The sequence below is a fragment of the Danio rerio genome, chromosome 25, assembly GCF_049306965.1.
Source record: "Danio rerio strain Tuebingen ecotype United States chromosome 25, GRCz12tu, whole genome shotgun sequence".
Taxonomy (NCBI): Eukaryota; Metazoa; Chordata; class Actinopteri; order Cypriniformes; family Danionidae; genus Danio; species Danio rerio.
The window spans coordinates 28,053,557-28,077,077 of NC_133200.1; positions in this window are offsets into that span (position 1 = coordinate 28,053,557).

Sequence of the window (23,521 nt, forward strand, 5' to 3'; positions counted from 1 at the left end):
TGAATTGTTGTCTAAAACAAAAAAGAATGATGCATTTTATGGCTGGATCTGGTTTTATCACATTCTGAATTGAACGTTGAAAATGAGCTTTTCAGAGCCAGCAGAGGTCAAAATAAGCAGTAATGCAAACTCAGTCAGAGACGTAGATTTTCACTTGCAACTTGCTTTAACATGTTTAACAGTGCATAAATTGTTGTCTAAAACAAAAAAGAATGATGCATTTTATGGCTGGATCTGGTTTTATCACATTCTGAATTGAACGTTGAAAATGAGCTTTTCAGAGCCAGCAGAGGTCAAAATAAGCAGTAATGCAAACTCAGTCAGAGACGTAGATTTTCACTTGCAACTTGCTTTAACATGTTTAACAGTGCATGAATTGTTGTTTAAAACAAAAAAGAATGATGCATTTTATGGCTGGATCTGTTTTATCACTTTCTGAATTGGACGTTGAAAATGAGCTTATCTCAGCCAGCAGAGAGGTCAAATCACAGTAATGCACACTCAGTCAGAGACATAGATTTTCACTTGCAACTTGCTTTAACATGTTTAACAGTGCATGAATTGTTGTTTAAAACAAAAAAGAATGATGCATTTTATGGCTGGATCTGTTTTATCACTTTCTGAATTGGACGTTGAAAATGAGCTTATCTCAGCCAGCAGAGAGGTCAAATCACAGTAATGCAAACTCAGTCAGAGACATAGATTTTTACTTGCAACTTGCTTTAACATGTTTAACAATGCATGAATTGTTGTCTAAAACAAAAAAGAATGATGCATTTTATGGCTGGATCTGTTTTATCACTTTCTGAATTGGACGTTGAAAATGAGCTTATCTCAGCCAGCAGAGAGGTCAAATCACAGTAATGCAAACTCAGTCAGAGACATAGATTTTCACTTGCAACTTGCTTTAACATGTTTAACAGTGCATGAATTGTTGTCTAAAACAAAAAAGAATGATGCATTTTATGGCTGGATCTGTTTTATGACTTTCTGAATTGGACGTTGAAAATGAGCTTATCTCAGCCAGCAGAGAGGTCAAATCACAGTAATGCAAACTCAGTCAGAGACATAGATTTTCACTTGCAACTTGCTTTAACATGTTTAACAGTGCATGAATTTTTGTCTAAAACAAAAAAGAATGATGCATTTTATGGCTGAATCTGTTTTATCACTTTCTGAATTGCACGTTGAAAATAAGCTTATCTCAGCCAGCAGAGAGGTCAAATCACAGTAATGCAAACTCAGTCAGAGACATAGATTTTCACTTGCAACTTGCTTTAACATGTTTAACAGTGCATGAATTGTTGTCTAAAACAAAAAAGAATGATGCATTTTATGGCTGGATCTGTTTTTATCACTTTCTGAATTGGACGTTGAAAATGAGCTTATCTCAGCCAGCAGAGAGGTCAAATCACAGTAATGCAAACTCAGTCAGAGACATAGATTTTCACTTGCAACTTGCTTTAACATGTTTAACAGTGCATGAATTGTTGTCTAAAACAAAAAAGAATGATGCATTTTATGGCTGGATCTGGTTTTATCACATTCTGAATTGAACGTTGAAAATGAGCTTTTCAGAGCCAGCAGAGGTCAAAATAAGCAGTAATGCAAACTCAGTCAGAGACATAGATTTTCACTTGCAACTTGCTTTAACATGTTTAACAGTGCATGAAATGTTGTCTAAAACAAAAAAGAATGGTGCATTTTATGGCTGGATCTGTTTTTATCACTTTCTGAATTGGACGTTGAAAATGAGCTTATCTCAGCGAGCAGAGAGGTCAAATCACAGTAATGCAAACTCAGTCAGAGACATAGATTTTCACCTGCAACTTGCTTTAACATGTTTAACAGTGCATGAAATGTCTAAAACAAAAAAGAATGATGCATTTTATGGCTGGATCTGTTTTATCACTTTCTGAATTGGACGTTGAAAATGAGCTTATCTCAGCCAGCAGAGAGGTCAAATCACAGTAATGCAAACTCAGTCAGAGACATAGATTTTCACTTGCAACTTGCTTTAACATGTTTAACAGTGCATGAATTGTTGTCTAAAACAAAAAAGAATGATGCATTTTATGGCTGGATCTGTTTTTATCACTTTCTGAATTGCACGTTGAAAATGAGCTTATCTCAGCCAGCAGAGAGGTCAAATCACAGTAATGCAAACTCAGTCAGAGACATAGATTTTCACCTGCAACTTGCTTTAACATGTTTAACAGTGCATGAAATGTTGTCTAAAACAAAAAAGAATGATGCATTTTATGGCTGGATCTGTTTTATCACTTTCTGAATTGGACGTTGAAAATGAGCTTATCTCAGCCAGCAGAGAGGTCAAATCACAGTAATGCAAACTCAGTCAGAGACATAGATTTTCACTTGCAACTTGCTTTAACATGTTTAACAGTGCATGAATTGTTGTCTAAAACAAAAAAGAATGATGCATTTTATGGCTGGATCTGGTTTTATCACATTCTGAATTGAACGTTGAAAATGAGCTTTTCAGAGCCAGCAGAGGTCAAAATAAGCAGTAATGCAAACTCAGTCAGAGACATAGATTTTCACTTGCAACTTGCTTTAACATGTTTAACAGTGCATGAATTGATGTCTAAAACAAAAAAGAATGATGCATTTTATGGCTGGATCTGGTTTTATCACATTCTGAATTGAACGTTGAAAATGAGCTTTTCAGAGCCAGCAGAGGTCAAAATAAGCAGTAATGCAAACTCAGTCAGAGACGTAGATTTTCACTTGCAACTTGCTTTAACATGTTTAACAGTGCATAAATTGTTGTCTAAAACAAAAAAGAATGATGCATTTTATGGCTGGACCTGGTTTTATCACATTCTGAATTGAACGTTGAAAATGAGCTTTTCAGAGCCAGCAGAGGTCAAAATAAGCAGTAATGCAAACTCAGTCAGAGACATAGATTTTCACTTGCAACTTGCTTTAACATGTTTAACAATGCATAAATTGTTGTCTAAAACAAAAAAGAATGATGCATTTTATGGCTGGATCTGTTTTATCACTTTCTGAATTGGACGTTGAAAATGAGCTTATCTCAGCCAGCAGAGAGGTCAAATCACAGTAATGCAAACTCAGTCAGAGACAAAGATTTTCACTTGCAACTTGCTTTAACATGTTTACAGTGCATGAAATGTTGTCTAAAACAAAAAAGTATGGTGCATTTTATGGCTGGATCTGGTTTTATCACATTCTGAATTGAACGTTGAAAATTAGCTTTTCAGAGCCAGCAGAGGTCAAAATAAGCAGTAATGCAAACTCAGTCAGAGACATAGATTTTCACTTGCAACTTGCTTTAACATGTTTAACAGTGCATGAATTGTTGTTTAAAACAAAAAAGAATGATGCATTTTATGGCTGGATCTGTTTTATCACTTTCTGAATTGGACGTTGAAAATGAGCTTATCTCAGCCAGCAGAGAGGTCAAATCACAGTAATGCAAACTCAGTCAGAGACAAAGATTTTCACTTGCAACTTGCTTTAACATGTTTAACAGTGCATGAATTGTTGTCTAAAACAAAAAAGAATGATGCATTTTATGGCTGGATCTGGTTTTATCACATTCTGAATTGAACGTTGAAAATGAGCTTTTCAGAGCCAGCAGAGGTCAAAATAAGCAATAATGCAAACTCAGTCAGAGACATAGATTTTCACTTGCAACTTGCTTTAACATGTTTAACAATGCATGAATTGTTGTCTAAAACAAAAAAGAATGATGCATTTTATGGCTGGATCTGTTTTATCACTTTCTGAATTGGACGTTGAAAATGAGCTTATCTCAGCCAGCAGAGAGGTCAAATCACAGTAATGCAAACTCAGTCAGAGACATAGATTTTCACTTGCAACTTGCTTTAACATGTTTAACAGTGCATGAAATGTTGTCTAAAACAAAAAAGTATGGTGCATTTTATGGCTGGATCTGGTTTTATCACATTCTGAATTGAACGTTGAAAATGAGCTTTTCAGAGCCAGCAGAGGTCAAAATAAGCAGTAATGCAAACTCAGTCAGAGACATAGATTTTCACTTGCAACTTGCTTTAACATGTTTAACAGTGCATGAATTGTTGTTTAAAACAAAAAAGAATAATGCATTTTATGGCTGGATCTGTTTTATCACTTTCTGAATTGGACGTTGAAAATGACCTTATCTCAGCCAGCAGAGAGGTCAAATCACAGTAATGCAAACTCAGTCAGAGACAAAGATTTTCACTTGCAACTTGCTTTAACATGTTTAACAGTGCATGAATTGTTGTCTAAAACAAAAAAGAATGATGCATTTTATGGCTGGATCTGGTTTTATCACATTCTGAATTGAACGTTGAAAATGAGCTTTTCAGAGCCAGCAGAGGTCAAAATAAGCAGTAATGCAAACTCAGTCAGAGACGTAGATTTTCACTTGCAACTTGCTTTAACATGTTTAACAGTGCATAAATTGTTGTCTAAAACAAAAAAGAATGATGCATTTTATGGCTGGATCTGGTTTTATCACATTCTGAATTGAACGTTGAAAATGAGCTTTTCAGAGCCAGCAGAGGTCAAAATAAGCAGTAATGCAAACTCAGTCAGAGACATAGATTTTCACTTGCAACTTGCTTTAACATGTTTAACAATGCATGAATTGTTGTCTAAAACAAAAAAGAATGATGCATTTTATGGCTGGATCTGTTTTATCACTTTCTGAATTGGACGTTGAAAATGAGCTTATCTCAGCCAGCAGAGAGGTCAAATCACAGTAATGCAAACTCAGTCAGAGACATAGATTTTCACTTGCAACTTGCTTTAACATGTTTAACAGTGCATGAAATGTTGTCTAAAACAAAAAAGTATGGTGCATTTTATGGCTGGATCTGGTTTTATCACATTCTGAATTGAACGTTGAAAATGAGCTTTTCAGAGCCAGCAGAGGTCAAAATAAGCAGTAATGCAAACTCAGTCAGAGACATAGATTTTCACTTGCATCTTGCTTTAACATGTTTAACAGTGCATGAATTGTTGTTTAAAACAAAAAAGAATGATGCATTTTATGGCTGGATCTGTTTTATCACTTTCTGAATTGGACGTTGAAAATGAGCTTATCTCAGCCAGCAGAGAGGTCAAATCACAGTAATGCAAACTCAGTCAGAGACAAAGATTTTCACTTGCAACTTGCTTTAACATGTTTAACAGTGCATGAATTGTTGTCTAAAACAAAAAAGAATGATGCATTTTATGGCTGGATCTGGTTTTATCACATTCTGAATTGAACGTTGAAAATGAGCTTTTCAGAGCCAGCAGAGGTCAAAATAAGCAGTAATGCAAACTCAGTCAGAGACATAGATTTTCACTTGCAACTTGCTTTAACATGTTTAACAGTGCATGAATTGTTGTCTAAAACAAAAAAGAATGATGCATTTTATGGCTGGATCTGTTTTATCACTTTCTGAATTGGACGTTGAAAATGAGCTTATCTCAGCCAGCAGAGAGGTCAAATCACAGTAATGCAAACTCAGTCAGAGACATAGATTTTCACTTGCAACTTGCTTTAACATGTTTAACAGTGCATGAATTTTTGTCTAAAACAAAAAAGAATGATGCATTTTATGGCTGAATCTGTTTTATCACTTTCTGAATTGCACGTTGAAAATAAGCTTATCTCAGCCAGCAGAGAGGTCAAATCACAGTAATGCAAACTCAGTCAGAGACATAGATTTTCACTTGCAACTTGCTTTAACATGTTTAACAGTGCATGAATTGTTGTCTAAAACAAAAAAGAATGATGCATTTTATGGCTGGATCTGTTTTTATCACTTTCTGAATTGGACGTTGAAAATGAGCTTATCTCAGCCAGCAGAGAGGTCAAATCACAGTAATGCAAACTCAGTCAGAGACATAGATTTTCACTTGCAACTTGCTTTAACATGTTTAACAGTGCATGAATTGTTGTCTAAAACAAAAAAGAATGATGCATTTTATGGCTGGATCTGGTTTTATCACATTCTGAATTGAACGTTGAAAATGAGCTTTTCAGAGCCAGCAGAGGTCAAAATAAGCAGTAATGCAAACTCAGTCAGAGACATAGATTTTCACTTGCAACTTGCTTTAACATGTTTAACAGTGCATAAATTGTTGTCTAAAACAAAAAAGAATGATGCATTTTATGGCTGGACCTGGTTTTATCACATTCTGAATTGAACGTTGAAAATGAGCTTTTCAGAGCCAGCAGAGGTCAAAATAAGCAGTAATGCAAACTCAGTCAGAGACATAGATTTTCACTTGCAACTTGCTTTAACATGTTTAACAATGCATAAATTGTTGTCTAAAACAAAAAAGAATGATGCATTTTATGGCTGGATCTGTTTTATCACTTTCTGAATTGGACGTTGAAAATGAGCTTATCTCAGCCAGCAGAGAGGTCAAATCACAGTAATGCAAACAGTCAGAGACATAGATTTTCACTTGCAACTTGCTTTAACATGTTTAACAGTGCATGAATTGTTGTCTAAAACAAAAAAGAATGATGCATTTTATGGCTGGATCTGTTTTATCACTTTCTGAATTGGACGTTGAAAATGAGCTTATCTCAGCCAGCAGAGAGGTCAAATCACAGTAATGCAAACTCAGTCAGAGACATAGATTTTCACTTGCAACTTGCTTTAACATGTTTAACAGTGCATGAATTGTTGTTTAAAACAAAAAAGAATGATGCATTTTATGGCTGGATCTGTTTTATCACTTTCTGAATTGGACGTTGAAAATGAGCTTATCTCAGCCAGCAGAGAGGTCAAATCACAGTAATGCAAACTCAGTCAGAGACATAGATTTTTACTTGCAACTTGCTTTAACATGTTTAACAACATATGAATTGTTGTCTAAAACAAAAAAGAATGAAGCATTTTATGGCTGGATCTGTTTAATCACATTCTGAATTGAACGTTGAAAATGAGCTTTTCAGAGCCAGCAGAGGTCAAAATAAGCAGTAATGCAAACTCAGTCAGAGACATAGATTTTCACTTGCAACTTGCTTTAACATGTTTAACAATGCATGAATTGTTGTCTAAAACAAAAAAGAATGATGCATTTTATGGCTGGATCTGTTTTATCACTTTCTGAATTGGACGTTGAAAATGAGCTTATCTCAGCCAGCAGAGAGGTCAAATCACAGTAATGCAAACTCAGTCAGAGACATAGATTTTCACTTGCAACTTGCTTTAACATGTTTAACAGTGCATGAAATGTTGTCTAAAACAAAAAAGTATGGTGCATTTTATGGCTGGATCTGGTTTTATCACATTCTGAATTGAACGTTGAAAATGAGCTTTTCAGAGCCAGCAGAGGTCAAAATAAGCAGTAATGCAAACTCAGTCAGAGACATAGATTTTCACTTGCAACTTGCTTTAACATGTTTAACAGTGCATGAATTGTTGTCTAAAACAAAAAAGAATGATGCATTTTATGGCTGGATCTGTTTTATGACTTTCTGAATTGGACGTTGAAAATGAGCTTATCTCAGCCAGCAGAGAGGTCAAATCACAGTAATGCAAACTCAGTCAGAGACATAGATTTTCACTTGCAACTTGCTTTAACATGTTTAACAGTGCATGAATTTTTGTCTAAAACAAAAAAGAATGATGCATTTTATGGCTGAATCTGTTTTATCACTTTCTGAATTGCACGTTGAAAATAAGCTTATCTCAGCCAGCAGAGAGGTCAAATCACAGTAATGCAAACTCAGTCAGAGACATAGATTTTCACTTGCAACTTGCTTTAACATGTTTAACAGTGCATGAATTGTTGTCTAAAACAAAAAAGAATGATGCATTTTATGGCTGGATCTGGTTTTATCACATTCTGAATTGAACGTTGAAAATGAGCTTTTCAGAGCCAGCAGAGGTCAAAATAAGCAGTAATGCAAACTCAGTCAGAGACATAGATTTTCACTTGCAACTTGCTTTAACATGTTTAACAGTGCATGAATTGTTGTCTAAAACAAAAAAGAATGATGCATTTTATGGCTGGATCTGTTTTATCACTTTCTGAATTGGACGTTGAAAATGAGCTTATCTCAGCCAGCAGAGAGGTCAAATCACAGTAATGCAAACTCAGTCAGAGACATAGATTTTCACTTGCAACTTGCTTTAACATGTTTAACAGTGCATGAAATGTTGTCTAAAACAAAAAAGTATGGTGCATTTTATGGCTGGATCTGGTTTTATCACATTCTGAATTGAACGTTGAAAATGAGCTTTTCAGAGCCAGCAGAGGTCAAAATAAGCAGTAATGCAAACTCAGTCAGAGACATAGATTTTCACTTGCAACTTGCTTTAACATGTTTAACAGTGCATGAATTGTTGTTTAAAACAAAAAAGAATAATGCATTTTATGGCTGGATCTGTTTTATCACTTTCTGAATTGGACGTTGAAAATGAGCTTATCTCAGCCAGCAGAGAGGTCAAATCACAGTAATGCAAACTCAGTCAGAGACAAAGATTTTCACTTGCAACTTGCTTTAACATGTTTAACAGTGCATGAATTGTTGTCTAAAACAAAAAAGAATGATGCATTTTATGGCTGGATCTGGTTTTATCACATTCTGAATTGAACGTTGAAAATGAGCTTTTCAGAGCCAGCAGAGGTCAAAATAAGCAGTAATGCAAACTCAGTCAGAGACGTAGATTTTCACTTGCAACTTGCTTTAACATGTTTAACAGTGCATAAATTGTTGTCTAAAACAAAAAAGAATGATGCATTTTATGGCTGGATCTGGTTTTATCACATTCTGAATTGAACGTTGAAAATGAGCTTTTCAGAGCCAGCAGAGGTCAAAATAAGCAGTAATGCAAACTCAGTCAGAGACATAGATTTTCACTTGCAACTTGCTTTAACATGTTTAACAATGCATGAATTGTTGTCTAAAACATAAAAGAATGATGCATTTTATGGCTGGATCTGTTTTATCACTTTCTGAATTGGACGTTGAAAATGAGCTTATCTCAGCCAGCAGAGAGGTCAAATCACAGTAATGCAAACTCAGTCAGAGACATAGATTTTCACTTGCAACTTGCTTTAACATGTTTAACAGTGCATGAAATGTTGTCTAAAACAAAAAAGTATGGTGCATTTTATGGCTGGATCTGGTTTTATCACATTCTGAATTGAACGTTGAAAATGAGCTTTTCAGAGCCAGCAGAGGTCAAAATAAGCAGTAATGCAAACTCAGTCAGAGACATAGATTTTCACTTGCAACTTGCTTTAACATGTTTAACAGTGCATGAATTGTTGTTTAAAACAAAAAAGAATGATGCATTTTATGGCTGGATCTGTTTTATCACTTGCTGAATTGGACGTTGAAAATGAGCTTATCTCAGCCAGCAGAGAGGTCAAATCACAGTAATGCAAACTCAGTCAGAGACAAAGATTTTCACTTGCAACTTGCTTTAACATGTTTAACAGTGCATGAATTGTTGTCTAAAACAAAAAAGAATGATGCATTTTATGGCTGGATCTGGTTTTATCACATTCTGAATTGAACGTTGAAAATGAGCTTTTCAGAGCCAGCAGAGGTCAAAATAAGCAGTAATGCAAACTCAGTCAGAGACATAGATTTTCACTTGCAACTTGCTTTAACATGTTTAACAGTGCATGAATTGTTGTCTAAAACAAAAAAGAATGATGCATTTTATGGCTGGATCTGTTTTATCACTTTCTGAATTGGACGTTGAAAATGAGCTTATCTCAGCCAGCAGAGAGGTCAAATCACAGTAATGCAAACTCAGTCAGAGACATAGATTTTCACTTGCAACTTGCTTTAACATGTTTAACAGTGCATGAATTTTTGTCTAAAACAAAAAAGAATGATGCATTTTATGGCTGAATCTGTTTTATCACTTTCTGAATTGCACGTTGAAAATAAGCTTATCTCAGCCAGCAGAGAGTTCAAATCACAGTAATGCAAACTCAGTCAGAGACATAGATTTTCACTTGCAACTTGCTTTAACATGTTTAACAGTGCATGAATTGTGGTCTAAAACAAAAAAGAATGATGCATTTTATGGCTGGATCTGTTTTTATCACTTTCTGAATTGGACGTTGAAAATGAGCTTATCTCAGCCAGCAGAGAGGTCAAATCACAGTAATGCAAACTCAGTCAGAGACATAGATTTTCACTTGCAACTTGCTTTAACATGTTTAACAGTGCATGAATTGTTGTCTAAAACAAAAAAGAATGATGCATTTTATGGCTGGATCTGGTTTTATCACATTCTGAATTGAACGTTGAAAATGAGCTTTTCAGAGCCAGCAGAGGTCAAAATAAGCAGTAATGCAAACTCAGTCAGAGACATAGATTTTCACCTGCAACTTGCTTTAACATGTTTAACAGTGCATGAATTGTTGTCTAAAACAAAAAATAATGATGCATTTTATGGCTGGATCTGTTTTATCACTTTCTGAATTGCACGTTGAAAATGAGCTTATCTCAGCCAGCAGAGAGGTCAAATCACAGTAATGCAAACTCAGTCAGAGACATAGATTTTCACTTGCAACTTGCTTTAACATGTTTAACAGTGCATGAATTGTTGTCTAAAACAAAAAAGAATGATGCATTTTATGGCTGGATCTGTTTTTATCACTTTCTGAATTGGACGTTGAAAATGAGCTTATCTCAGCCAGCAGAGAGGTTAAATCACAGTAATGCAAACTCAGTCAGAGACATAGATTTTCACTTGCAACTTGCTTTAACATGTTTAACAGTGCATGAATTGTTGTCTAAAACAAAAAAGAATGATGCATTTTATGGCTGGATCTGGTTTTATCACATTCTGAATTGAACGTTGAAAATGAGCTTTTCAGAGCCAGCAGAGGTCAAAATAAGCAGTAATGCAAACTCAGTCAGAGACATAGATTTTCACTTGCAACTTGCTTTAACATGTTTAACAGTGCATGAATTGATGTCTAAAACAAAAAAGAATGATGCATTGTATGGCTGGATCTGGTTTTATCACATTCTGAATTGAACGTTGAAAATGAGCTTTTCAGAGCCAGCAGAGGTCAAAATAAGCAGTAATGCAAACTCAGTCAGAGACGTAGATTTTCACTTGCAACTTGCTTTAACATGTTTAACAGTGCATAAATTGTTGTCTAAAACAAAAAAGAATGATGCATTTTATGGCTGGACCTGGTTTTATCACATTCTGAATTGAACGTTGAAAATGAGCTTTTCAGAGCCAGCAGAGGTCAAAATAAGCAGTAATGCAAACTCAGTCAGAGACATAGATTTTCACTTGCAACTTGCTTTAACATGTTTAACAATGCATGAATTGTTGTCTAAAACAAAAAAGAATGATGCATTTTATGGCTGGATCTGTTTTATCACTTTCTGAATTGGACGTTGAAAATGAGCTTATCTCAGCCAGCAGAGAGGTCAAATCACAGTAATGCAAACTCAGTCAGAGACAAAGATTTTCACTTGCAACTTGCTTTAACATGTTTACAGTGCATGAAATGTTGTCTAAAACAAAAAAGTATGGTGCATTTTATGGCTGGATCTGGTTTTATCACATTCTGAATTGAACGTTGAAAATGAGCTTTTCAGAGCCAGCAGAGGTCAAAATAAGCAGTAATGCAAACTCAGTCAGAGACATAGATTTTCACTTGCAACTTGCTTTAACATGTTTAACAGTGCATGAATTGTTGTTTAAAACAAAAAAGAATGATGCATTTTATGGCTGGATCTGTTTTATCACTTTCTGAATTGGACGTTGAAAATGAGCTTATCTCAGCCAGCAGAGAGGTCAAATCACAGTAATGCAAACTCAGTCAGAGACAAAGATTTTCACTTGCAACTTGCTTTAACATGTTTAACAGTGCATGAATTGTTGTCTAAAACAAAAAAGAATGATGCATTTTATGGCTGGATCTGGTTTTATCACATTCTGAATTGAACGTTGAAAATGAGCTTTTCAGAGCCAGCAGAGGTCAAAATAAGCAGTAATGCAAACTCAGTCAGAGACGTAGATTTTCACTTGCAACTTGCTTTAACATGTTTAACAGTGCATAAATTGTTGTCTAAAACAAAAAAGAATGATGCATTTTATGGCTGGATCTGGTTTTATCACATTCTGAATTGAACGTTGAAAATGAGCTTTTCAGAGCCAGCAGAGGTCAAAATAAGCAGTAATGCAAACTCAGTCAGAGACATAGATTTTCACTTGCAACTTGCTTTAACATGTTTAACAATGCATGAATTGTTGTCTAAAACAAAAAAGAATGATGCATTTTATGGCTGGATCTGTTTTATCACTTTCTGAATTGGACGTTGAAAATGAGCTTATCTCAGCCAGCAGAGAGGTCAAATCACAGTAATGCAAACTCAGTCAGAGACATAGATTTTCACTTGCAACTTGCTTTAACATGTTTAACAGTGCATGAAATGTTGTCTAAAACAAAAAAGTATGGTGCATTTTATGGCTGGATCTGGTTTTATCACATTCTGAATTGAACGTTGAAAATTAGCTTTTCAGAGCCAGCAGAGGTCAAAATAAGCAGTAATGCAAACTCAGTCAGAGACATAGATTTTCACTTGCAACTTGCTTTAACATGTTTAACAGTGCATGAATTGTTGTTTAAAACAAAAAAGAATAATGCATTTTATGGCTGGATCTGTTTTATCACTTTCTGAATTGGACGTTGAAAATGAGCTTATCTCAGCCAGCAGAGAGGTCAAATCACAGTAATGCAAACTCAGTCAGAGACAAAGATTTTCACTTGCAACTTGCTTTAACATGTTTAACAGTGCATGAATTGTTGTCTAAAACAAAAAAGAATGATGCATTTTATGGCTGGATCTGGTTTTATCACATTCTGAATTGAACGTTGAAAATGAGCTTTTCAGAGCCAGCAGAGGTCAAAATAAGCAGTAATGCAAACTCAGTCAGAGACGTAGATTTTCACTTGCAACTTGCTTTAACATGTTTAACAGTGCATAAATTGTTGTCTAAAACAAAAAAGAATGATGCATTTTATGGCTGGATCTGGTTTTATCACATTCTGAATTGAACGTTGAAAATGAGCTTTTCAGAGCCAGCAGAGGTCAAAATAAGCAGTAATGCAAACTCAGTCAGAGACATAGATTTTCACTTGCAACTTGCTTTAACATGTTTAACAATGCATGAATTGTTGTCTAAAACAAAAAAGAATGATGCATTTTATGGCTGGATCTGTTTTATCACTTTCTGAGTTGGACGTTGAAAATGAGCTTATCTCAGCCAGCAGAGAGGTCAAATCACAGTAATGCAAACTCAGTCAGAGACATAGATTTTCACTTGCAACTTGCTTTAACATGTTTAACAGTGCATGAAATGTTGTCTAAAACAAAAAAGTATGGTGCATTTTATGGCTGGATCTGGTTTTATCACATTCTGAATTGAACGTTGAAAATGAGCTTTTCAGAGCCAGCAGAGGTCAAAATAAGCAGTAATGCAAACTCAGTCAGAGACATAGATTTTCACTTGCAACTTGCTTTAACATGTTTAACAGTGCATGAATTGTTGTTTAAAACAAAAAAGAATGATGCATTTTATGGCTGGATCTGTTTTATCACTTTCTGAATTGGACGTTGAAAATGAGCTTATCTCAGCCAGCAGAGAGGTCAAATCACAGTAATGCAAACTCAGTCAGAGACAAAGATTTTCACTTGCAACTTGCTTTAACATGTTTAACAGTGCATGAATTGTTTTCTAAAACAAAAAAGAATGATGCATTTTATGGCTGGATCTGGTTTTATCACATTCTGAATTGAACGTTGAAAATGAGCTTTTCAGAGCCAGCAGAGGTCAAAATAAGCAGTAATGCAAACTCAGTCAGAGACGTAGATTTTCACTTGCAACTTGCTTTAACATGTTTAACAGTGCATAAATTGTTGTCTAAAACAAAAAAGAATGATGCATTTTATGGCTGGACCTGGTTTTATCACATTCTGAATTGAACGTTGAAAATGAGCTTTTCAGAGCCAGCAGAGGTCAAAATAAGCAGTAATGCAAACTCAGTCAGAGACATAGATTTTCACTTGCAACTTGCTTTAACATGTTTAACAATGCATAAATTGTTGTCTAAAACAAAAAAGAATGATGCATTTTATGGCTGGATCTGTTTTATCACTTTCTGAATTGGACGTTGAAAATGAGCTTATCTCAGCCAGCAGAGAGGTCAAATCACAGTAATGCAAACTCAGTCAGAGACAAAGATTTTCACTTGCAACTTGCTTTAACATGTTTACAGTGCATGAAATGTTGTCTAAAACAAAAAAGTATGGTGCATTTTATGGCTGGATCTGGTTTTATCACATTCTGAATTGAACGTTGAAAATGAGCTTTTCAGAGCCAGCAGAGGTCAAAATAAGCAGTAATGCAAACTCAGTCAGAGACATAGATTTTCACTTGCAACTTGCTTTAACATGTTTAACAGTGCATGAATTGTTGTTTAAAACAAAAAAGAATGATGCATTTTATGGCTGGATCTGTTTTATCACTTTCTGAATTGGACGTTGAAAATGAGCTTATCTCAGCCAGCAGAGAGGTCAAATCACAGTAATGCAAACTCAGTCAGAGACAAAGATTTTCACTTGCAACTTGCTTTAACATGTTTAACAGTGCATGAATTGTTGTCTAAAACAAAAAAGAATGATGCATTTTATGGCTGGATCTGGTTTTATCACATTCTGAATTGAACGTTGAAAATGAGCTTTTCAGAGCCAGCAGAGGTCAAAATAAGCAGTAATGCAAACTCAGTCAGAGACGTAGATTTTCACTTGCAACTTGCTTTAACATGTTTAACAGTGCATAAATTGTTGTCTAAAACAAAAAAGAATGATGCATTTTATGGCTGGATCTGGTTTTATCACATTCTGAATTGAACGTTGAAAATGAGCTTTTCAGAGCCAGCAGAGGTCAAAATAAGCAGTAATGCAAACTCAGTCAGAGACATAGATTTTCACTTGCAACTTGCTTTAACATGTTTAACAATGCATGAATTGTTGTCTAAAACAAAAAAGAATGATGCATTTTATGGCTGGATCTGTTTTATCACTTTCTGAATTGGACGTTGAAAATGAGCTTATCTCAGCCAGCAGAGAGGTCAAATCACAGTAATGCAAACTCAGTCAGAGACATAGATTTTCACTTGCAACTTGCTTTAACATGTTTAACAGTGCATGAAATGTTGTCTAAAACAAAAAAGTATGGTGCATTTTATGGCTGGATCTGGTTTTATCACATTCTGAATTGAACGTTGAAAACTAGCTTTTCAGAGCCAGCAGAGGTCAAAATAAGCAGTAATGCAAACTCAGTCAGAGACATAGATTTTCACTTGCAACTTGCTTTAACATGTTTAACAGTGCATGAATTGTTGTTTAAAACAAAAAAGAATAATGCATTTTATGGCTGGATCTGTTTTATCACTTTCTGAATTGGACGTTGAAAATGAGCTTATCTCAGCCAGCAGAGAGGTCAAATCACAGTAATGCAAACTCAGTCAGAGACAAAGATTTTCACTTGCAACTTGCTTTAACATGTTTAACAGTGCATGAATTGTTGTCTAAAACAAAAAAGAATGATGCATTTTATGGCTGGATCTGGTTTTATCACATTCTGAATTGAACGTTGAAAATGAGCTTTTCAGAGCCAGCAGAGGTCAAAATAAGCAGTAATGCAAACTCAGTCAGAGACGTAGATTTTCACTTGCAACTTGCTTTAACATGTTTAACAGTGCATAAATTGTTGTCTAAAACAAAAAAGAATGATGCATTTTATGGCTGGATCTGGTTTTATCACATTCTGAATTGAACGTTGAAAATGAGCTTTTCAGAGCCAGCAGAGGTCAAAATAAGCAGTAATGCAAACTCAGTCAGAGACATAGATTTTCACTTGCAACTTGCTTTAACATGTTTAACAATGCATGAGTTGTTGTCTAAAACAAAAAAGAATGATGCATTTTATGGCTGGATCTGTTTTATCACTTTCTGAGTTGGACGTTGAAAATGAGCTTATCTCAGCCAGCAGAGAGGTCAAATCACAGTAATGCAAACTCAGTCAGAGACATAGATTTTCACTTGCAACTTGCTTTAACATGTTTAACAGTGCATGAAATGTTGTCTAAAACAAAAAAGTATGGTGCATTTTATGGCTGGATCTGGTTTTATCACATTCTGAATTGAACGTTGAAAATGAGCTTTTCAGAGCCAGCAGAGGTCAAAATAAGCAGTAATGCAAACTCAGTCAGAGACATACATTTTCACTTGCAACTTGCTTTAACATGTTTAACAGTGCATGAATTGTTGTTTAAAACAAAAAAGAATGATGCATTTTATGGCTGGATCTGTTTTATCACTTTCTGAATTGGACGTTGAAAATGAGCTTATCTCAGCCAGCAGAGAGGTCAAATCACAGTAATGCAAACTCAGTCAGAGACAAAGATTTTCACTTGCAACTTGCTTTAACATGTTTAACAGTGCATGAATTGTTTTCTAAAACAAAAAAGAATGATGCATTTTATGGCTGGATCTGGTTTTATCACATTCTGAATTGAACGTTGAAAATGAGCTTTTCAGAGCCAGCAGAGGTCAAAATAAGCAGTAATGCAAACTCAGTCAGAGACATAGATTTTCACTTGCAACTTGCTTTAACATGTTTAACAGTGCATGAATTGTTGTCTAAAACAAAAAAGAATGATGCATTTTATGGCTGGATCTGTTTTATCACTTTCTGAATTGGACGTTGAAAATGAGCTTATCTCAGCCAGCAGAGAGGTCAAATCACAGTAATGCAAACTCAGTCAGAGACATAGATTTTCACTTGCAACTTGCTTTAACATGTTTAACAGTGCATGAATTGTTGTTTAAAACAAAAAAGAATGATGCATTTTATGGCTGGATCTGTTTTATCACTTTCTGAATTGGACGTTGAAAATGAGCTTATCTCAGCCAGCAGAGAGGTCAAATCACAGTAATGCAAACTCAGTCAGAGACATAGATTTTTACTTGCAACTTGCTTTAACATGTTTAACAATGCATGAATTGTTGTCTAAAACAAAAAAGAATGATGCATTTTATGGCTGGATCTGTTTTATCACTTTCTGAATTGGACGTTGAAAATGAGCTTATCTCAGCCAGCAGAGAGGTCAAATCACAGTAATGCAAACTCAGTCAGAGACATAGATTTTCACTTGCAACTTGCTTTAACATGTTTAACAGTGCATGAATTGTTGTCTAAAACAAAAAAGAATGATGCATTTTATGGCTGGATCTGTTTTATGACTTTCTGAATTGGACGTTGAAAATGAGCTTATCTCAGCCAGCAGAGAGGTCAAATCACAGTAATGCAAACTCAGTCAGAGACATAGATTTTCACTTGCAACTTGCTTTAACATGTTTAACAGTGCATGAATTTTTGTCTAAAACAAAAAAGAATGATGCATTTTATGGCTGAATCTGTTTTATCACTTTCTGAATTGCACGTTGAAAATAAGCTTATCTCAGCCAGCAGAGAGGTCAAATCACAGTAATGCAAACTCAGTCAGAGACATAGATTTTCACTTGCAACTTGCTTTAACATGTTTAACAGTGCATGAATTGTTGTCTAAAACAAAAAAGAATGATGCATTTTATGGCTGGATCTGTTTTTATCACTTTCTGAATTGGACGTTGAAAATGAGCTTATCTCAGCCAGCAGAGAGGTCAAATCACAGTAATGCAAACTCAGTCAGAGACATAGATTTTCACTTGCAACTTGCTTTAACATGTTTAACAGTGCATGAATTGTTGTCTAAAACAAAAAAGAATGATGCATTTTATGGCTGGATCTGGTTTTATCACATTCTGAATTGAACGTTAAAAATGAGCTTTTCAGAGCCAGCAGAGGTCAAAATAAGCAGTAATGCAAACTCAGTCAGAGACATAGATTTTCACTTGCAACTTGCTTTAACATGTTTAACAGTGCATGAAATGTTGTCTAAAACAAAAAAGAATGGTGCATTTTATGGCTGGATCTGTTTTTATCACTTTCTGAATTGGACGTTGAAAATGAGCTTATCTCAGCGAGCAGAGAGGTCAAATCACAGTAATGCAAACTCAGTCAGAGACATAGATTTTCACCTGCAACTTGCTTTAACATGTTTAACAGTGCATGAAATGTTGTCTAAAACAAAAAAGAATGATGCATTTTATGGCTGGATCTGTTTTATCACTTTCTGAATTGGACGTTGAAAATGAGCTTATCTCAGCCAGCAGAGAGGTCAAATCACAGTAATGCAAACTCAGTCAGAGACATAGATTTTCACTTGCAACTTGCTTTAACATGTTTAACAGTGCATGAATTGTTGTCTAAAACAAAAAAGAATGATGCATTTTATGGCTGGATCTGTTTTTATCACTTTCTGAATTGCACGTTGAAAATGAGCTTATCTCAGCCAGCAGAGAGGTCAAATCACAGTAATGCAAACTCAGTCAGAGACATAGATTTTCACTTGCAACTTGCTTTAACATGTTTAACAGTGCATGAATTGTTGTCTAAAACAAAAAAGAATGATGCATTTTATGGCTGGATCTGGTTTTATCACATTCTGAATTGAACGTTGAAAATGAGCTTTTCAGAGCCAGCAGAGGTCAAAATAAGCAGTAATGCAAACTCAGTCAGAGACATAGATTTTCACTTGCAACTTGCTTTAACATGTTTAACAGTGCATGAATTGATGTCTAAAACAAAAAAGAATGATGCATTGTATGGCTGGATCTGGTTTTATCACATTCTGAATTGAACGTTGAAAATGAGCTTTTCAGAGCCAGCAGAGGTCAAAATAAGCAGTAATGCAAACTCAGTCAGAGACGTAGATTTTCACTTGCAACTTGCTTTAACATGTTTAACAGTGCATAAATTGTTGTCTAAAACAAAAAAGAATGATGCATTTTATGGCTGGACCTGGTTTTATCACATTCTGAATTGAACGTTGAAAATGAGCTTTTCAGAGCCAGCAGAGGTCAAAATAAGCAGTAATGCAAACTCAGTCAGAGACATAGATTTTCACTTGCAACTTGCTTTAACATGTTTAACAATGCATAAATTGTTGTCTAAAACAAAAAAGAATGATGCATTTTATGGCTGGATCTGTTTTATCACTTTCTGAATTGGACGTTGAAAATGAGCTTATCTCAGCCAGCAGAGAGGTCAAATCACAGTAATGCAAACTCAGTCAGAGACAAAGATTTTCACTTGCAACTTGCTTTAACATGTTTACAGTGCATGAAATGTTGTCTAAAACAAAAAAGTATGGTGCATTTTATGGCTGGATCTGGTTTTATCACATTCTGAATTGAACGTTGAAAATGAGCTTTTCAGAGCCAGCAGAGGTCAAAATAAGCAGTAATGCAAACTCAGTCAGAGACATAGATTTTCACTTGCAACTTGCTTTAACATGTTTAACAGTGCATGAATTGTTGTTTAAAACAAAAAAGAATGATGCATTTTATGGCTGGATCTGTTTTATCACTTTCTGAATTGGACGTTGAAAATGAGCTTATCTCAGCCAGCAGAGAGGTCAAATCACAGTAATGCAAACTCAGTCAGAGACAAAGATTTTCACTTGCAACTTGCTTTAACATGTTTAACAGTGCATGAATTGTTGTCTAAAACAAAAAAGAATGATGCATTTTATGGCTGGATCTGGTTTTATCACATTCTGAATTGAACGTTGAAAATGAGCTTTTCAGAGCCAGCAGAGGTCAAAATAAGCAGTAATGCAAACTCAGTCAGAGACGTAGATTTTCACTTGCAACTTGCTTTAACATGTTTAACAGTGCATAAATTGTTGTCTAAAACAAAAAAGAATGATGCATTTTATGGCTGGATCTGGTTTTATCACATTCTGAATTGAACGTTGAAAATGAGCTTTTCAGAGCCAGCAGAGGTCAAAATAAGCAGTAATGCAAACTCAGTCAGAGACGTAGATTTTCACTTGCAACTTGCTTTAACATGTTTAACAGTGCATGAATTGTTGTTTAAAACAAAAAAGAATGATGCATTTTATGGCTGGATCTGTTTTATCACTTTCTGAATTGGACGTTGAAAATGAGCTTATCTCAGCCAGCAGAGAGGTCAAATCACAGTAATGCACACTCAGTCAGAGACATAGATTTTCACTTGCAACTTGCTTTAACATGTTTAACAGTGCATGAATTGTTGTTTAAAACAAAAAAGAATGATGCATTTTATGGCTGGATCTGTTTTATCACTTTCTGAATTGGACGTTGAAAATGAGCTTATCTCAGCCAGCAGAGAGGTCAAATCACAGTAATGCAAACTCAGTCAGAGACATAGATTTTTACTTGCAACTTGCTTTAACATGTTTAACAATGCATGAATTGTTGTCTAAAACAAAAAAGAATGATGCATTTTATGGCTGGATCTGTTTTATCACTTTCTGAATTGGACGTTGAAAATGAGCTTATCTCAGCCAGCAGAGAGGTCAAATCACAGTAATGCAAACTCAGTCAGAGACATAGATTTTCACTTGCAACTTGCTTTAACATGTTTAACAGTGCATGAATTGTTGTCTAAAACAAAAAAGAATGATGCATTTTATGGCTGGATCTGTTTTATGACTTTCTGAATTGGACGTTGAAAATGAGCTTATCTCAGCCAGCAGAGAGGTCAAATCACAGTAATGCAAACTCAGTCAGAGACATAGATTTTCACTTGCAACTTGCTTTAACATGTTTAACAGTGCATGAATTTTTGTCTAAAACAAAAAAGAATGATGCATTTTATGGCTGAATCTGTTTTATCACTTTCTGAATTGCACGTTGAAAATAAGCTTATCTCAGCCAGCAGAGAGGTCAAATCACAGTAATGCAAACTCAGTCAGAGACATAGATTTTCACTTGCAACTTGCTTTAACATGTTTAACAGTGCATGAATTGTTGTCTAAAACAAAAAAGAATGATGCATTTTATGGCTGGATCTGTTTTTATCACTTTCTGAATTGGACGTTGAAAATGAGCTTATCTCAGCCAGCAGAGAGGTCAAATCACAGTAATGCAAACTCAGTCAGAGACATAGATTTTCACTTGCAACTTGCTTTAACATGTTTAACAGTGCATGAATTGTTGTCTAAAACAAAAAAGAATGATGCATTTTATGGCTGGATCTGGTTTTATCACATTCTGAATTGAACGTTGAAAATGAGCTTTTCAGAGCCAGCAGAGGTCAAAATAAGCAGTAATGCAAACTCAGTCAGAGACATAGATTTTCACTTGCAACTTGCTTTAACATGTTTAACAGTGCATGAAATGTTGTCTAAAACAAAAAAAGAATGGTGCATTTTATGGCTGGATCTGTTTTTATCACTTTCTGAATTGGACGTTGAAAATGAGCTTATCTCAGCGAGCAGAGAGGTCAAATCACAGTAATGCAAACTCAGTCAGAGACATAGATTTTCACCTGCAACTTGCTTTAACATGTTTAACAGTGCATGAAATGTCTAAAACAAAAAAGAATGATGCATTTTATGGCTGGATCTGTTTTATCACTTTCTGAATTGGACGTTGAAAATGAGCTTATCTCAGCCAGCAGAGAGGTCAAATCACAGTAATGCAAACTCAGTCAGAGACATAGATTTTCACTTGCAACTTGCTTTAACATGTTTAACAGTGCATGAATTGTTGTCTAAAACAAAAAAGAATGATGCATTTTATGGCTGGATCTGTTTTTATCACTTTCTGAATTGCACGTTGAAAATGAGCTTATCTCAGCCAGCAGAGAGGTCAAATCACAGTAATGCAAACTCAGTCAGAGACATAGATTTTCACCTGCAACTTGCTTTAACATGTTTAACAGTGCATGAAATGTTGTCTAAAACAAAAAAGAATGATGCATTTTATGGCTGGATCTGTTTTATCACTTTCTGAATTGGACGTTGAAAATGAGCTTATCTCAGCCAGCAGAGAGGTCAAATCACAGTAATGCAAACTCAGTCAGAGACATAGATTTTCACTTGCAACTTGCTTTAACATGTTTAACAGTGCATGAATTGTTGTCTAAAACAAAAAAGAATGATGCATTTTATGGCTGGATCTGGTTTTATCACATTCTGAATTGAACGTTGAAAATGAGCTTTTCAGAGCCAGCAGAGGTCAAAATAAGCAGTAATGCAAACTCAGTCAGAGACATAGATTTTCACTTGCAACTTGCTTTAACATGTTTAACAGTGCATGAATTGATGTCTAAAACAAAAAAGAATGATGCATTTTATGGCTGGATCTGGTTTTATCACATTCTGAATTGAACGTTGAAAATGAGCTTTTCAGAGCCAGCAGAGGTCAAAATAAGCAGTAATGCAAACTCAGTCAGAGACGTAGATTTTCACTTGCAACTTGCTTTAACATGTTTAACAGTGCATAAATTGTTGTCTAAAACAAAAAAGAATGATGCATTTTATGGCTGGACCTGGTTTTATCACATTCTGAATTGAACGTTGAAAATGAGCTTTTCAGAGCCAGCAGAGGTCAAAATAAGCAGTAATGCAAACTCAGTCAGAGACATAGATTTTCACTTGCAACTTGCTTTAACATGTTTAACAATGCATAAATTGTTGTCTAAAACAAAAAAGAATGATGCATTTTATGGCTGGATCTGTTTTATCACTTTCTGAATTGGACGTTGAAAATGAGCTTATCTCAGCCAGCAGAGAGGTCAAATCACAGTAATGCAAACTCAGTCAGAGACAAAGATTTTCACTTGCAACTTGCTTTAACATGTTTACAGTGCATGAAATGTTGTCTAAAACAAAAAAGTATGGTGCATTTTATGGCTGGATCTGGTTTTATCACATTCTGAATTGAACGTTGAAAATTAGCTTTTCAGAGCCAGCAGAGGTCAAAATAAGCAGTAATGCAAACTCAGTCAGAGACATAGATTTTCACTTGCAACTTGCTTTAACATGTTTAACAGTGCATGAATTGTTGTTTAAAACAAAAAAGAATGATGCATTTTATGGCTGGATCTGTTTTATCACTTTCTGAATTGGACGTTGAAAATGAGCTTATCTCAGCCAGCAGAGAGGTCAAATCACAGTAATGCAAACTCAGTCAGAGACAAAGATTTTCACTTGCAACTTGCTTTAACATGTTTAACAGTGCATGAATTGTTGTCTAAAACAAAAAAGAATGATGCATTTTATGGCTGGATCTGGTTTTATCACATTCTGAATTGAACGTTGAAAATGAGCTTTTCAGAGCCAGCAGAGGTCAAAATAAGCAATAATGCAAACTCAGTCAGAGACATAGATTTTCACTTGCAACTTGCTTTAACATGTTTAACAATGCATGAATTGTTGTCTAAAACAAAAAAGAATGATGCATTTTATGGCTGGATCTGTTTTATCACTTTCTGAATTGGACGTTGAAAATGAGCTTATCTCAGCCAGCAGAGAGGTCAAATCACAGTAATGCAAACTCAGTCAGAGACATAGATTTTCACTT